The sequence below is a fragment of the Arachis hypogaea genome, chromosome 16 (assembly GCF_003086295.3).
Source record: "Arachis hypogaea cultivar Tifrunner chromosome 16, arahy.Tifrunner.gnm2.J5K5, whole genome shotgun sequence".
NCBI classification, from domain to species: domain Eukaryota; kingdom Viridiplantae; phylum Streptophyta; class Magnoliopsida; order Fabales; family Fabaceae; genus Arachis; species Arachis hypogaea.
In genome coordinates, this window is record NC_092051.1 from 109,333,664 (window position 1) to 109,349,626 (window position 15,963).

The 15,963-nt window shown below is 36.6% G+C and overlaps 1 long non-coding RNA gene across 2 annotated transcripts; it reads right to left on the minus strand.

Annotated features, from left to right (window-relative positions):
• Positions 1-6,285: 6,285 nt before the first annotated feature.
• LOC112754636 (uncharacterized) lies at positions 6,286-9,842 on the minus strand. Of its 2 annotated transcripts, XR_011874424.1 has the most exons (8): positions 8,911-9,842; positions 8,655-8,790; positions 8,259-8,452; positions 8,039-8,133; positions 7,829-7,880; positions 7,377-7,493; positions 6,777-6,860; positions 6,286-6,490 (listed from the first exon to the last, which is right to left on the minus strand). It is a non-coding gene; the product is annotated as an uncharacterized lncRNA (long non-coding RNA). The 2 variants fall into 2 exon arrangements; XR_011874425.1 differs by lacking the exons at positions 6,286-6,490; positions 6,777-6,860 and having other exon boundaries at positions 7,049-7,493; positions 8,043-8,133; positions 8,911-9,837.
• Between the last annotated feature and the right edge of the window lie 6,121 nt (positions 9,843-15,963).

Consider the following 15,963-nt stretch of genomic DNA (forward strand, 5'->3'; position numbering starts at 1 on the left):
GTTAAACTCTAAGTTTGGTGTTGGGAGGCCACAACCAAACTCTAAGTTTGGTGTTGAACTCCCATATCCAAACTCTAAGTTTGGTGTTGGAGAGTCTCAACAAAGCTCTGCACATTTGTGAGGCTCCATGAGAGCCCACTGTCAAGCTATTGACATTAAAGAAGCGCTTGTTGGGAGGCAACCCAATGTTTATCTAATTCTTATTTTTATTGTTTTTCATGTTTTCTTAGGTTCATGATCATGTGGAGTCACAAAATAAACAAAAAAATTGAAAACGGAATCAAAAACAGCAGAAGAAAAATCACACCCTGGAGGAGCATCTGTCTGGCGTTCAAACGCCTGAACAGAGCATAGTTCTGGCGTTGAACGCCCAGAATGGGAGCATCCTGGCGCTGAACGCCCAGAATAAGCATGGTTCTGGCGTTCAACGCCAGAAATGGCAGCAAAGGGGCGTTGAACGCCCAAAATGGGCACCAACCTGGCGCTGAACGCCCAGAGTTGTGTGCAAGGGCATTTTACATGCCTAAATTGGTGCAGGGATGTAAATGCCTTGACACCTCAGGATCTGTGGACCCCACAGGATCATCTCAGGATCTGTGGACCCCACAGGATCCCCACCTACCTCATCATCTCTCTTTCCATTCATGATCATCCCTTCTTTTTTTTCATTTACCACTCACATCCATACACCCACTACCTTCAAAAATTCAACATCTCTCTCTCACCCAATCCCACCCATATGGCCGAATACACACTCCCATCCATCTCCTCCATATCTTCTTCTTATTCTTCTATTCTTTCTTCTTTTGCTCGAGGGCGAGCAACATTCTAAGTTTGGTGTGGTAAAAGCATAGCTTTTTTGTTTTTTTCCATAACCATTGATGGCACCTAAGGCCAGAGAAACCTCTAGAAAGAGGAAAGGGAAGACAAAAGCTTCCATCAAGGGTCTATAGCTCAGTGGTAGAACATTTGACTGCAAATCAAGAGATCCCTGAGATACCTCAGGGGATACATTTTCTTCCACACAATTATTGGAAGCAACTAAGGGTGGAACATCAAGAGCACTCCATCATCCTTCATGAAATCAGAGAAGATCTAAAAGCAATGAAGGAGGAGCAGCCAAGGCAAGGAAGAGACATAGAAGAGCTCAAGGACATCACTAAGGTGGACTCATTCCTTGTTCTTACTTTCTCTGTTTTTCATTTTCTATGTTATGTGCTTATCTATGTTTGTGTCTTCATTACATGATCATTAGTAGTTAGTAACTCTGTCTTAAAGTTATGAATGTCTTATGAATCCATCACCTCTCTTAAAATAAAAACTGTTTTAATTCAAAAGAACAAGAAGTACATGAGTTTTGAATTTATCCTTGAACTTAGTTTAATTATATTGATGTGGTGACAATGCTTCTTGTTTTCTGAATGTATGCTTGAACAATGCATATGTCTTTTGAAGTTGCTGTTTAAGAATGTTAAATATGTTGGCTCTTGAAAGAATGATGACTAGGAGACATGTTATTTGATAATCTGAAAAATCATAAAAATGATTCTTGAAGCAAGAAAAAGCAGCAAAGAGCAAAGCTTGCAGAAAAAAAAAAAATAGGCGAAAAAAAAAATAGAAAGAAAAAGCAAGCAGAAAAAGCCAAAAGCTCTTAAAACCAAGAGGCAAGAGCAAAAAGCCAATAACCCTTAAAACCAAAAGGCAAGGGAAATAAAAAGGATCCCAAGGCTTTGAGCATCAGTGGATAGGAGGGCCTAAAGGAATAAAATCCTGGTCTAAGCGGCTAAACCAAGCTGTCCCTAACCATGTGCTTGTGGCGTGTAGGTGTCAGGTGAAAACTTGAGACTGAGCGGTTAAAGTCAAGGTCCAAAGCAAAAAAAAAAAAAAAAAAGAGTGTGCTTAAGAACCCTGGACACCTCTAATTGGGGACTTTAGCAAAGCTGAGTCATAATCTGAAAAGGTTCACCCAATTATGCGTCTGTGGCATTTATGTATCCGGTGGTAATACTGGAAAACAAAATGCTTAGGGCCACGACCAAGACTCATAGAGAAGCTGTGTTCAAGAATCATCATACTAAACTAAGAGAGTCAATAACACTATTCGAAATCTGAAGTTCCTATAGATTCCAATCATTCGGAACCTCAATGGATAAAGTGAGATGCCAAAACTATTCAAGAGGCAAAAAGCTATAAGTCCCGCTCATATGATTGAACCTCTGTTTCATTGATAGTTTAGAATTTATAGTATATTCTATTCTTTTTATCCTATTTTGATTTTCAGTTGCTTGGGGACAAGCAACAATTTAAGTTTGGTGTTGTGATGAGCGGATAATTTATACGCTTTTTGACATTGTTTTTAGTATGTTTTTAGTAGGATCTAGTTACTTTTAGGGATGTTTTTAATAGATTTTGTGTTAAATTCACATTTCTAGACTTTACTATGAGTTTGTGTGTTTTTCTGTGATTTCAGGTATTTTCTGGCTGAAATTGAGGGACTTGAGCAGAAATCAGATTCAGAGGTTGAAAAAGGACTGCTGATGCTGTTGGATTCTGACCTCCCTTCACTCAAAGTGGATTTTCTGGAGCTACAAAACTCGAAATGGCGCGCTTCCAATTGCGTTGGAAAGTAGACATCCAGGGCTTTCCAGCAATATATAATAGTCCATACTTTGGCCAAGAATTGACGACGTAAACTGGCGTTCAACGCCAGCCTTCTGCCCAAATCTGGCGTCCAGCGCCAGAAAAGGATCCAAAACCAGAGTTGAACGCCCAAACTGGCACAGAAACTGGCGTTCAACTCCACAAATGGCCTCTGCATGTGCTACACTTAAGCTCAGCCCAAACACACACCAAGTGGGCCCCGGAAGTGGATTTATACATCAAATACTTACTCATGTAAACCCTAGTAGCTAGTTTATTATAAATAGGACCTCTTACTATTGTATTAGGCATCTTTGGACGTCTGGTTCTTAGATCAGAGGGGCTGGCCATCTCGGCCATGCCTGGACCTTCACTTATGTATTTTTAACGGTAGAGTTTCTACACTCCATAGATTAAGGTGTGGAGCTCTGCTGTTCCTCAAAGATTAATGCAAAGTACTACTGTTTTCTATTCAATTCTTCTTATTTCGCTTCTAAGATATCCATTCGCACCCAAGAACGTGATGAAGGTGATGATTATGTGTGACGCTCATCATCCTTCTCCCTTATGAACGCGTGCCTGACAAACACTTCCGTTCTACATGAATTAAGCTAGAATGAATATCTCTTAGATCTCCTAACCAGAATCTTCGTGGCGTAAGCTAGAATGATGGCGGCATTCAAGAGAATCCGGAAGGTCTAAACCTTGTCTGTGGTATTCCGAGTAGGATTCAATGATTGAATGACTGTGACGAGCTCCTAACTCGCGATTGCAGGGCGTTAGTGACAGACGCAAAAGGATAGTAAATCCTATTCCAGCATGATCGAGAACCGACAGATGAATAGCCGTGCCGTGACAGGGTGCGTGAGCATATTATTCACTGAGAGGATAAGATGAAGCCATTGACAAGGGTGATGCCTCCAGACGATTAGCCGTGCCGTGACAGGGCATTGGATCATTTTCCCGAGAGATGACCGAAAGTAGCCATTGACAGTGGTGATGTATCACATAAAGCCAGCCATGGAAAGGAGTAAGACTGATTGGATGAAAATAGCAGGAAAGCAGAGGTTCAGAGGAACGAAAAGCATCTCCATTCGCTTATCTGAAATTCCTACCAATGAATTACATAAGTATCTCTATCCCTATTTTATTATATAATATTCGAAAACACCATTATCACTTTATATCTGCCTGACTGAGATTTACAAGGTGACCATAGCTTGCTTCATACCAACAATCTCCGTGGGATTCGACCCTTACTCACGTAAGGTATTACTTGGACGACCCAGTGCACTTGCTGGTTAGTTGTATCGAAGTTGTGACAATCATGAATTAAGATCAGAGCACCAAGCTTTGGAGCCATTACCAGGATTTGTTCGAGCCTGGAGATCACAATTTCGTGCACCAGTCATGCAATCTGACAGAGGGTGAAGCTCTAGCAGTTCATTCTCTTCCGGATCAGAGAATGCTGCTTCTTTGGATTCTAGCCTATACCATGGAGACCCTAATTGAGACATGCTCAGAAAGACCACAGAGGCATTCTAAGACAAAAGGGCAGAATGAGAATTTCACACGTCCAGAGGGCCCCATCACTAGAGCACGTGCAGAGAAGCTCAAGGAGAGCTTTGGGAACTTGGCAGCGCTTATGCATATGGAGTTACATCAAGTTCTAACCAAGAAAGAATGGGCAAGGCCTATTGGGCTAAGTTAGGACAGCAAGAAGCCCAATAATACTTTCCTAATTCAGTGGAAGGAATAATTTATCTTTAAAAAATGCAACTAAAATTTATTCATCAAAGTTATGTAAATTATCTCACCAGAAGGTGTTTAAATAGACCCCAAACAAACTAGCTAAAAGATAAGATAAGATAACTAATTTAAATAAGATTTGATCTTATTGGATTAGATCAGATTTGATTTAAATTTTAAAATCCTAAAGATATGATAACTAATTTAAATCAGATTTGATCTTATTAGATTAGATCAGATTTAATTTAAATTTAAAATCCCTAAAAATACTAAGACAAAATTAGTTTGTTCTTGGTTTGCCTAGAACTAGGAGAGGTCGAGATAGCATTTTTGTTATGGTAGATAGATTTAGTAAAATGGCTCATTTCATTGCTTGCCATAAAACTGATGATGCCACAAATATTGCTGACCTATTCTTTAGAGAAGTTGTGCGCTTACATGGTGTTCCCCAAACTATTGTTTCTGATCGTGATGTCAAATTCTTAAGTCACTTTTGGAAAGTTTTGTGGAGTAAGATGGGAACAAAATTGTTATACTCAACTATTTGTCACCCTCAAACTGATGGTCAAACTAAAGTGGTAAATAGGACATTGGGAACCTTGTTGCGTGCTGTTTTTGGTAAGAATTTGAAAACCTGGGAAGATTGTTTACCTTTTATTGAGTTTGTTTATAACAGGACAATCCATTCTTCCACTGGTTTTTCGCCCTTTGAACTTGTATATAGCTTTAATCCTCTAACTGTCTTAGATTTAATGCCTTTATCCTTGAGTGATCTTATTAGCTTAGATGGAGCAAGCAAGGCTGAGAAAGTTAAAGCAATACATGCAAAGGCTCATGACCTAATTGAGAGGAAGAACAAAGCCACGACTGAAAGGATTAACAAGAGCCGAAAGCATATAGTCTTCGAACCAGGAGATTGGGTTTGGGTACATTTAAGGAAGGAGAGATTTTTTACTTAGAGGAAGTCTAAACTTGATGCTAGAGGGGATGGCCCATTCCAAGTGCTTGAGAAGATCAATGACAATGCCTACAAGATTGACCTACCAGGTGAGTATAATGTCTCTGCTACTTTCAATATTTCTAATCTCTCTCCTTTTGATATGGACACAGATTCGAGGACGAATCTTTTTTAGGAAGGAGGGAATGATACATGCTCGGAAAGACAATAGGGGCATTCTAAGACAAAAGGGCAGAATGAGAATTTCATACTTCCAGAGGGCCCCATCACTAGAGCACGTGCAAAGAAGCTCAAGAGAGCTTTGGGAACCTGGCAGCACTTATGCATATGGAGTTACATCAAGTTCTAACCAAGGAAGAATGGGCAAGGCCCATTGGGCTAAGTCAGGAGAGCAAGAAGCCCAATAATGCTTTTCGAATTTAATGGAAGGCATAATTTATCTTTAAATTTCGAAATTCTATACTTTTGTTTTAGTTTGTTATGTGGTCAAAAGTTTGTTAGAAGACACTACAAGATTCAAGTTTATTTGTGGCGGTTTTTTTTCTTATTTGTGGAGGTTTATAACCCCCACCAAATAGTTTGTGGGAGTTTCTAAAACCCCCAAAATTTGAGGTGCCACGAGATCTTTTGTGGGGATTTTTAAAAACCTCCATAATCTATTCAGTGGAGGTTTTGTATGTGTTTAGTGGGGGTTTTATATTAGACTTTTGTGATAGTTTTAAATCACTTTTGTGGCAGTTTAAAACCCCCACAAATTAATTTTTTAATTTAAAAAAAATTAACTATTTTGTGAGATTTCCAAACCTCCACAAATCCTATCATTATTTATTTATTTTTAATTTTAAATCATTCATTATTCTCATCTCATTTACATATTCTCAAATTAAAAATTTATTATTTAATATCAAAATTTAAAAACTAAATCTTTTATAACACAATTTCTCAATATAAGACATAACTATATATATAAAAAATTTTCAATGTCAATAATTCAAAATATAATTACATATAGAATTATTCTACATAACTATTATTGTTTTTCTTTAAAAAGAAAAATAAAACAACTGTAATATTTTAGTATCATCTAATTACATAAAAAGTAATCTATCAAATACTTCTGGATGGCCATAGTAAAACCGCACCCTGAACAGAAGCATACATAAAAAAAGGTAAGCATCTGTTAGAGTTTAGAAAAATAGCACTAGAAGAATAGGTAATGACAATAATATGCTTGAATGAAAAATGTCACTGCTTGTTTATACAATAGGTAAAAGTCAAGCATATAAAAAATGGCACTTTAGCATTACATTAGGCTTTGCAAATAAACTTAGAAAACTCAATTCATATTTGCTTTCTTTACCAGTAAATGGTTAAAAAAAAAGTATTTATTATTTTCGAACATGTTCATAGTGAAGTTTTGCATTGTTACCTGAGAAGATTGGCGAGAAGTCTTTGACTCATAATGACAAAGCTGGTTTTTTGATATGACATGAACCATGCCAGAAAATACACACTGAAGTTTTAAAAGTCATTAAGAGTGAGAAAAGAAAACATGCAAACAATCAAAATTTATATTAGGTGCAAAAATAATTACGGAAGAAAATGATAATCAAACACAAGACTTAAATTGCTATAAACAGCTAACTATACATCTATTTGTGGATTTTAATGCATCCATGCTCTATTAATCAAGGCTTTTAAGAAAAAAATGATTCGTGGAATAGGGGAATAATTCGTGGAATCCACTATTTTTTAAGAAAAAAATAAACTGAAAAGAGAGAGAATAAAATAAAAGACACCATAAGCTAGAAGCACTACAAAAAACTTATAGATATTGTGAGCTAGCTTCAGTAATTCATCAAGCTAGCTAGTCACTAAACTAATAAATTTATTGTTGGTGTTTGTATTTATCAGGTGCACTTAGTAGTTAGATATAGTTAGGCCATTGCTATATATATAACTGAACACTAGATTTGAGATTTGTCAGTTTTCTGTTACCAATACTAGTGAAAATTTAATTTGTTCATACTCTTCATGATTTCTCTCAGCAATATTTGAATCTCTCTTCTTGAACACTGCTGTGAAGAACGAGTTTCTTTATGGAGAAAGTCCTTACTATTTACACCTTAGCGAGAGCCCTGGAACACTGCTAGAAACAAAATATGAACCAAGAAAGCAATGACCGAACTGAATGATTAAGCTCTTGATATATCAAGTGTAGTTTGTCAATGTAATTGATTAAAAAAATTTAAGAGAGATCACTCATAAAGGCACAGCTTCAACACACATAGAGCTAAACAACTAGACAGTTTCTTGTGTGTGAAGTAAAGCCTTTGATATATATATATATATATATTAAAACCTTGATTTGTCTCTTAATTATAGGAAGGGTAATGAATTATCAAATAGAATGAATATTTGACTTGGGGTGCAGGAGATAGAAGATCAAAGCTCTAATATGAACAAAGAAGGAAGAAATACCTGCGCAGGATAACACTTAATATGAACAAAGATTATGTTCCTGAAGCCACAGCTGGCAAAATTGAAGATGAATTATCTTTGCAAGATAACACAAAAGCAAGAGAGGTAATTAACTAATGATTAACATATATACACACTAGCTTTTTTATTAATGCCAATTACTAATAGTTAATTATAATTATTTCTATACTCTTGTTCGGTGAAACATACAAACCACTTATTCCCACTATTTTCTTTTTAGTGAGTCTTCAACAAATATTAGCATCTTCCCTCTTATCTTCTCAAACAATAGCCTTGGCTTGAACCTTCAAATTAAATATGCAACCAATAAGAACATAACTAGCTAAGGTAACATTATCCACAAGGCCATAAAGGGTAACATAGTAACATAAAATTTTGACAAAGTTAAGAATAATAAACCCAATTTCACCTCATTATCCACAAGGCCATATAGAGCAAAAGCTACATTGTGCTGGATAGACGCATTCTTTGAGCCAAGAAGATCGATTAGAGACTCAATACCTCCATGATAAGCAATACCAGCTCGATTTGAGGCTCAATACCTCCATGCATTTAAATTCAAAGGCAAATTGTTTGAGCACTTACATCCACCAATATAACTACCTATGAGAGCAGCAATTATTTTCCAGTTATCAGAGCCTAGAGATCGCATAGGCACTATTAGAAACGCCACTAGAGTACCAACAATTGTAGCCACTGCCATCCACCACATTAATTTCTTAAAGTTGAAACTTATTAGTTAATTATTACATTACAACATTAGTGATGCATAAGCACTAAACACGAAAATTATGTAACTATGTACCATATGGAAATCCCTTCTTGGCATTGGCAGGGAGACTTCCTTGTAGTCCAGGTATTATCTCTGTCATTTGTTCCACAATTTTAGGATCCTCACTATAGCTTTCATAACACCGACCCCATCTTGGATCTCTACAAACCTACAAATAGTGTTCCAGAAGTAATTAGTTAAGTTATCGAAGGTAGAAATGTGAACATATTAGGCCTAACAAGAATTTTTCCTACACAAGTTTATCATTAGACTCTTGCTTTTTATTTACCGCAATACATGGAGCAAAGACATAAGGAATCTCCGTTGCTCTGACTTCGAGAGTGGTTGCAGCTCCAATCTTTTGGGCAAGGTCAGGATCTATGTTAGTCAAAGGTTATTAGAACAGAACAAGTGGTGGATGAACTAAATAAAGCATATAAGCAACCCAATGCATCAATAAAACACCATTAAAATTACAAGCACAATGATATTGACTTGTAAACCAAAGTATATTTCAGGCTAAATTAATTGATATCATAAGCAAATTTGTTTTAGTATTATCATTGCAAAAGAATGATAGTTTGCTCACTGTGGCAACAAGAACCTTGAACCAGGTAAATAATAATAATAATAATCTAAGCCTGTAACCATAGAGCATTAGAGTATGGATAATGAGATCGATATTCCTCCTTTCTTTCTCTGTCCAATCTCACTTGAAATCATGAAGGATCCTGTAACCGTTTTCACCGGCATCACCTACAACAGACAGAGCATCGAGACATGGCTCTTCTCCAGCAAGAACAAGATCTGCTCCGTAACGAAGCAACAACTCTGTTCTTCTGATTTCTCCGATCTAACTCCAAACCACACTCTTCACCGATTGATTCAGTCATGGTGTACCATTAACGCTTCCCACGGCATCGAAAGGATTCCCACATCTAAACCACCGGTTAACAAAAAACAAGATCACAAAGCTCCTCAAAGATGAGGACATTGACCTAGAAGCTTGATGGCGGCAACGATGAGGACATGAATGGCAGCAGCGGCGAGTTGACTCTCCCTCTGATCTCAGACGCCATGGCGACTTGACGGTGACAATGGCGAAGAGATGAATTTGTGGTGGCGGAGAGTAGATCTAGGGTTTCAGATCTCTCTTTTTTCTTTTTTAAATTTTTTTTTGACAAATTTTTGTTTAGAGTGAAATTTGTTTCATTTTAATTAGAGTAGCTTAAAGTCTGATTATTTGTTTGGGTAATTGTGATTAAAAATTTCAACTAGTATTAATTAATGGGAGTTTTATATTTTGTCATAAATAAAATAAGTTGTGGGGGTTATTTAAAACCTCTACAAAAAAAATCCCATAAATAAGTAAAAATCTTGTAGTGAGACTTGTTTTAAATCTGCTATGCTTAGTAGTATTTTTAGGGATTTTAAATTTAAATCAAATTTGATCTAATATAATAAGATCAAATCTGATTTAAATTAGTTATCATATCTTTAGGATTTTAAATTTTAAATCAAATCTAATCTAATTCAATAAGATCAAATCTGATTTAAATTAGTTATCTTATCTTATCTTTTAGCTAGTTTGTTTGGGGTCTATTTAAACACCTTCTGGTGAGATAATTTACATAACTTTGATGAATAAATTTCAGTTGCTTTTTTTTAAGCACGTTTATTGTGTGGGAAGTGAGGTGAGTGACTTGCTTCGCTTGTTGCATGAAGAAGATTGGAGGATCCAACACTAAGGTGATCTGCGTGGTGGTTTCTTTCAGTTTCCGTCCCTCTGATCTAGGTTGTCAAGGACAAGTTCCTTGAAGGTCTAGTAGGAAATCCTTTCCGGTGACCGAGGTTGCTAAGAACACGTATCTTAGAGGTCTAGTAGGAAAAACCTTTATCTATCTTTTATGTTTCTGATGTGTCTCTTTATACCAATAAATTCCTCTTCTTAATGCCATTCTTTTCTTGTCCCCCTTCCATTATGATTTTATTACTTTGAATGTATTAAACCCCAAGTAAATCCATATCACTAATCTCCCCGGAAATCAGTTGAACTGGTGTCTCGAGATGTCTACAACGAAGTCGTGGATTAGCCGTCTAAGAGATGTATAAACATAGCTGGTACTTCGTGCTTTCCAGCCATGTATTCACATGAACCCAAGTAGACACGGGTGTTTGTCAGGCACATTCGTCTTAGTATGATGAACAGAGCTGATTGTCACTGATCATCCTATTCACCATGTTGAAGAGCAATTATACATCTTAGAAATAAATTAAACACTGATCGAAGAAGAAACAATAATACTTTTATTAATTCATAGGACTCAGCAGGGCTCTTTCCCTCAACCTAGGAGGTTTAAAAACTCATACTGAAAGGAAAATACAATGGTGAATTCAAATATGGTGTGTAAAAGTCCGAATGATTATGTAAAATAACTCTTATGACTAGTAAGGGTAAAATAGTCTTTTTAGTGCTAAAATCCTCTTCTGGGGCCCACTTGGTGAGTGTTTGGGCTAAGCTTTGATGAGATCCACGTGCTATGAGGTCTCTAGGGTGTGAAGCACTGGCTAGGGGGTCCACTCTGGGCGTTTGGACGCTGGACTCTGCTCCTTGGGCGCTGGATGCTAGGAAGAGGGCAGGATGCTGGCGTTGGATGCCAGTTTTGGGCTTTCTAATCCGAAACAAAGTATGGACTATTATACATTTCTGGAAAGCTCTAGAAGTTAAATTTCCATAGCCATTGAGAACGCTCCATTTGGACTTTGGTAGCTCCATAAAAGCTCTTCCAAGTGCAAGGATGTCAGATCCAGATAGCATCTGCAGTGCTTTCTCTGTCTCTGAATCAGACTTCTGCTCCAACTCCTCAAATTTAGCCAGAAAATACCTGAAATGGTACAAAAAAATACACAAACTCAAAGTGAAATCCAAAAATGTGAATTTAACACTAACACCTGTAAAAACTTAATAAAGACTAAACAAAACAAACTAAAAACTATGTGAAAACTTTGCCAAAAAGCGTATAAAATATCCGCTAATCAGGAACCACAACAAGCATGCATAGGAGTCCTCAAACTCAAACTCAAGAGAGTTGCCTTTTATTTTCTCAATTTCTCTAAGTTTTGACTATAGCCACCTCAATTTCATTAATGATCAAATTGCACTTGTTTGGAAAATTCTTGGTGACTAACGTATTCAAGAGAGTAAATCAAGGAAAAGTTAAGGGTTAATAACACTTATTTAATTTCTATGTTTGAAAGTGATGCTCATATCCTCTCTTGAAAGAATGATGGTGTGTATGTTTGTATGAATCTTGATTATATGATGAATTGTCTCTTTATTGATGCAATATATGTCATATGTAAACATTATGGCTATGCCTATTGTATGAATAATGGCCTATGATACACTTGGGGTTGAAGTTTTATTTCATAAAATATACCAAGAGTTAATATAAGTCATAAAAGGAAGCTTAAGAAAGATAATTAAGTGAAAGAGTAAAAGATATGTGAAAAAGAGTCAAAAAAAGTTAAAAATATAAAATGTATCTCTAGAAAAAAAATATGATGCACCAAAAGTGACACTTAGATAAATTAGAAGACTAAGAAGGTTAAGGATGTAATTAATAAGAACTAAACCTAGAAACATGAATGCAGAAGTCTTAGGGATAAATATGGAACTAGAGGAGATAATTGGATCAAAATTGTGATTAAAGAAAAGAGTTGAGTCTAACTAAAAAAATTGACAAAAAGTTAGGGGTAAAAAGTAAAACTATGGTAAAAAAATAAGATAATGATAAATAATCTAAGAAAGAGATAATATTTTATATTGAAAAGGGTAAAAATGACATTAATAAGAGTTTTTGGGATAATCTGATAAATGAGGGTATAAGTTGGTAACTTTCATAATAATTAGCACTAAGAATAGTTGAATGTGACACCTAGGGCTATAATAGTCATTTTAGAGAAAATTAAGATTTAAAATGGTTAATTAGAATGCTTAGAAGTAAAATGGTCTTTTTGTAAAACATAAGGATAAACTAGTAAAGTGTCACTTTTAGGTTTAAAGATTGTGTAACACTTAAAGAAAGGAAGGATAATATGAGAATTCGGTATAATCTAAGAGTAGAAAATAAAAACTGTAAATTAAAAGTCTTGGAGACTCAAGAAACAAGAAAAGAGACCATAAAAGACTATAATTAAATTGCTAAGGGCAAAAGGGTCCCTTAGTACAAGCAAGGGCAACATGGTATCGATGTCGAAAGGCTAAGAGCAAAAGGATTTCTTGAGCTATGGAAGGATACCATTGCAGTGTATTGAGAGATCAAGGCCAAAAGTATCCCTTCAGAGATTACTCCGCTCTGTCCCAAAGAGAAAACTAAACCCCAAGGTGCTTAAGGTCTACCTAGTAGTGTGGAATTCCATTCCTCTTAACCAGTGTTAGAAAGATGTAAGGACGGCGATATGTAATGCTCACTTAAGACAAGAAGGAAGGTCTTTCCCATGAGGACAACGATACATAACACTAATGGAGATACACTTTTCGAGGTAATGACAGCGATACACAACGTCTATGTCGAAAACATTGTTGGAATTTCATGCAACCAACCGACACGTGAACTCATGGCCTGTACTAAGACCAAGCATGCATCATACTTAGTTGTACATTATTTTGTAATTAGATTTGTGAGTTTATAATTATCACTTGTATTCTGTTATCTACTTGATTTACTACATGTATGGGTAACTTATGGGAATGAGTACAATAAGCATAGAGTTAGTATTATAAATCCCCTAAATCCCTACGAAACTTAGGCTTAGCACGAAATTCTCCCTGTTTCCCATTGTCACCCTGTTGGAATCCTTTGGTTCTCACCCTCTTCTTCCCTCACTCTACAGATGGGATTGGGAGTCATCTTCTTTGAGGTTCCCGCACCAAGCTACTACTTGGACCCTATATGGGGCGACGTTCATACCATCATGTACATTCTTCCTGATAGACCTCTCTCTCACCTTCTTCTTATTCTAGAGTTTGATCCTGATGCACCGTATCTTCTACTGTCTGAGCTGTATCTGGGAGGTACCTGGTGCGGAATTTATAACCACAAACTAACCGGCAAGTGCACCGGGTCGTACCAAGTAATACCTCAGGTGAGTGAGGGTCGATCCCACGAGGATTGATGGATCAAGCAACAATGATTGATTTATTGGCTTAGTTAGACAAACAGAAAAGAATAATTGAGAGTTCAAAAGCATTAAACAATAAAGAAGAGTTTGAGGTCAGACAGGTAAATAAGTTGGGAATAAAATATGGAGAAGATAGTTAAGGTATCAAAGTTATCTATTTTTCTGGATTAACTTTTCTTACTAACTATTTTAATCATGTAGGATTAAATTATGGTAAACTATATGTGACAAGACCTTAATTCTTTAGACCTTTCTAGTCTCCTCTAAAATTCATTAACTGCCAATTCCTTGGTCAATTAATTTCAATTAGAAGCTGCATGATCAAATTCCAGTTTACATGCCACAAAAACTCTAATTATCCAAAAATAAAAGGATTATATGTCTCGTATCCCGTTAAATCCAGATAATTAAAATTTAGGAGAATATGTTTTCAAGCTGTTGTTCAAATAAAGAGCTTTTCCAAGTTTTACAAGAACTCAAATAGAAAAAGGGTCATACTTCCGTTCAACCCAAATTCATAAGATAAAGAGCGAGAACAATTCTTAAATTATAAATTTATGCATAAATTAAAATAGAAAAAGCAATAAAATCAATCCATACAAATAGACAGAGCTCCTAACCTTAACAGTGGAGGATTAGTTGCTCATGGTTCAGAGTAGAAAACTAGGATTGTAAATTATGAATTGGAATAATGTTGTTCTAAGATGTTGTTTTCGAATCACCTTGTTGGAATTCCCTTTTATATCTAATCCTAATTATTTAAAATCTATTATCTAAAACTAAAATCATATCTTTTCCTAAAAATAATATTTGAATTTAAAATTTGAATTAATTCAGTCTTCAGTTGATGGTGGAGACCACTTGTTTTGTCCATTCTGCAGCTTATAATCTGTGTTTTTTGGGCTGGAAACTGGGTCAAAATAGCCCAGAAATCACCCCCAGCGTTTTTCTGCGTTTTCTGCACGTGGCGCATGTCACGCGTATGCGTCAGTCGCGCGTACGCGTCGATGGTCTTTTTCGCGAGTCACGCGGACGCGTCGGTCACACCCACGCGTCGCTGTGCAAAACTTCAAATCACGCGTACGCGTCAGTCACGTGCACGCGTCACCATGGAAAGCTCCAAATCACGCGTACGCGTCAGTCACGCGTACGCATCGCTCCTCGCTACCATCTCCTTTGATTCTTGTGCTGCAGAAACTCTATCAAATTTCGCCAAATGCTACCTAAAATAAACAAAATTGCAAAAGACCAAAGTAGCATCCATATTGGCTAAAAGATAATTAATTCTTTATTAAACTCAACAAATTAGATGTAAATTCACTAGAAAAAGATAGGAAAGATGCTCGCGCATCAGTACCCATTTTCCTTTTCCTCCTCAGCCACTGCACTTGACGGAGCCCAAGCCAGAGTCTCTGATGAGCGGATAATTTATACGCTTTTTGACATTGTTTTTAGTATGTTTTTAGTAGGATCTAGTTACTTTTAGGGATGTTTTTAATAGATTTTGTGTTAAATTCACATTTCTGGACTTTACTATGAGTTTGTGTGTTTTTCTGTGATTTCAGGTATTTTCTGGCTGAAATTGAGGGACTTGAGCAGAAATCAGATTCAGAGGTTGAAAAAGGACTGCTGATGCTGTTGGATTCTGACCTCCCTGCACTCAAAGTGGATTTTCTGGAGCTACAGAACTCGAAATGGCGCGCTTCCAATTGCGTTAGAAAGTAGACATCCAGGGCTTTCCAACAATATATAATAGTCCATACTTTGGCCAAGAATTGACGACGTAAACTGGCGTTCAACGCCAGCTTTCTACCCAAATCTGGCGTCCAGCGCCAGAAAAGGATCCAAAACCAGAGTTGAACGCCCAAACTGGCACAAAAACTGGCGTTCAACTCCACAAATGGCCTCTGCACGTGCAACACTTAAGCTCAGCCCAAACACACACCAAGTGGGCCCCGGAAGTGGATTTATACATCAAATACTTACTCATGTAAACCCTAGTAGCTAGTTTATTATAAATAGGACCTCTTACTATTGTATTAGGCATCTTTGGATTACCTTATGATCCTTTGATCACGTTTTAGGGGGCTGGCCATCTCGGCCATGCCTGGACCTTCACTTATGTATTTTTAATGGTAGAGTTTCTACACTCCATAGA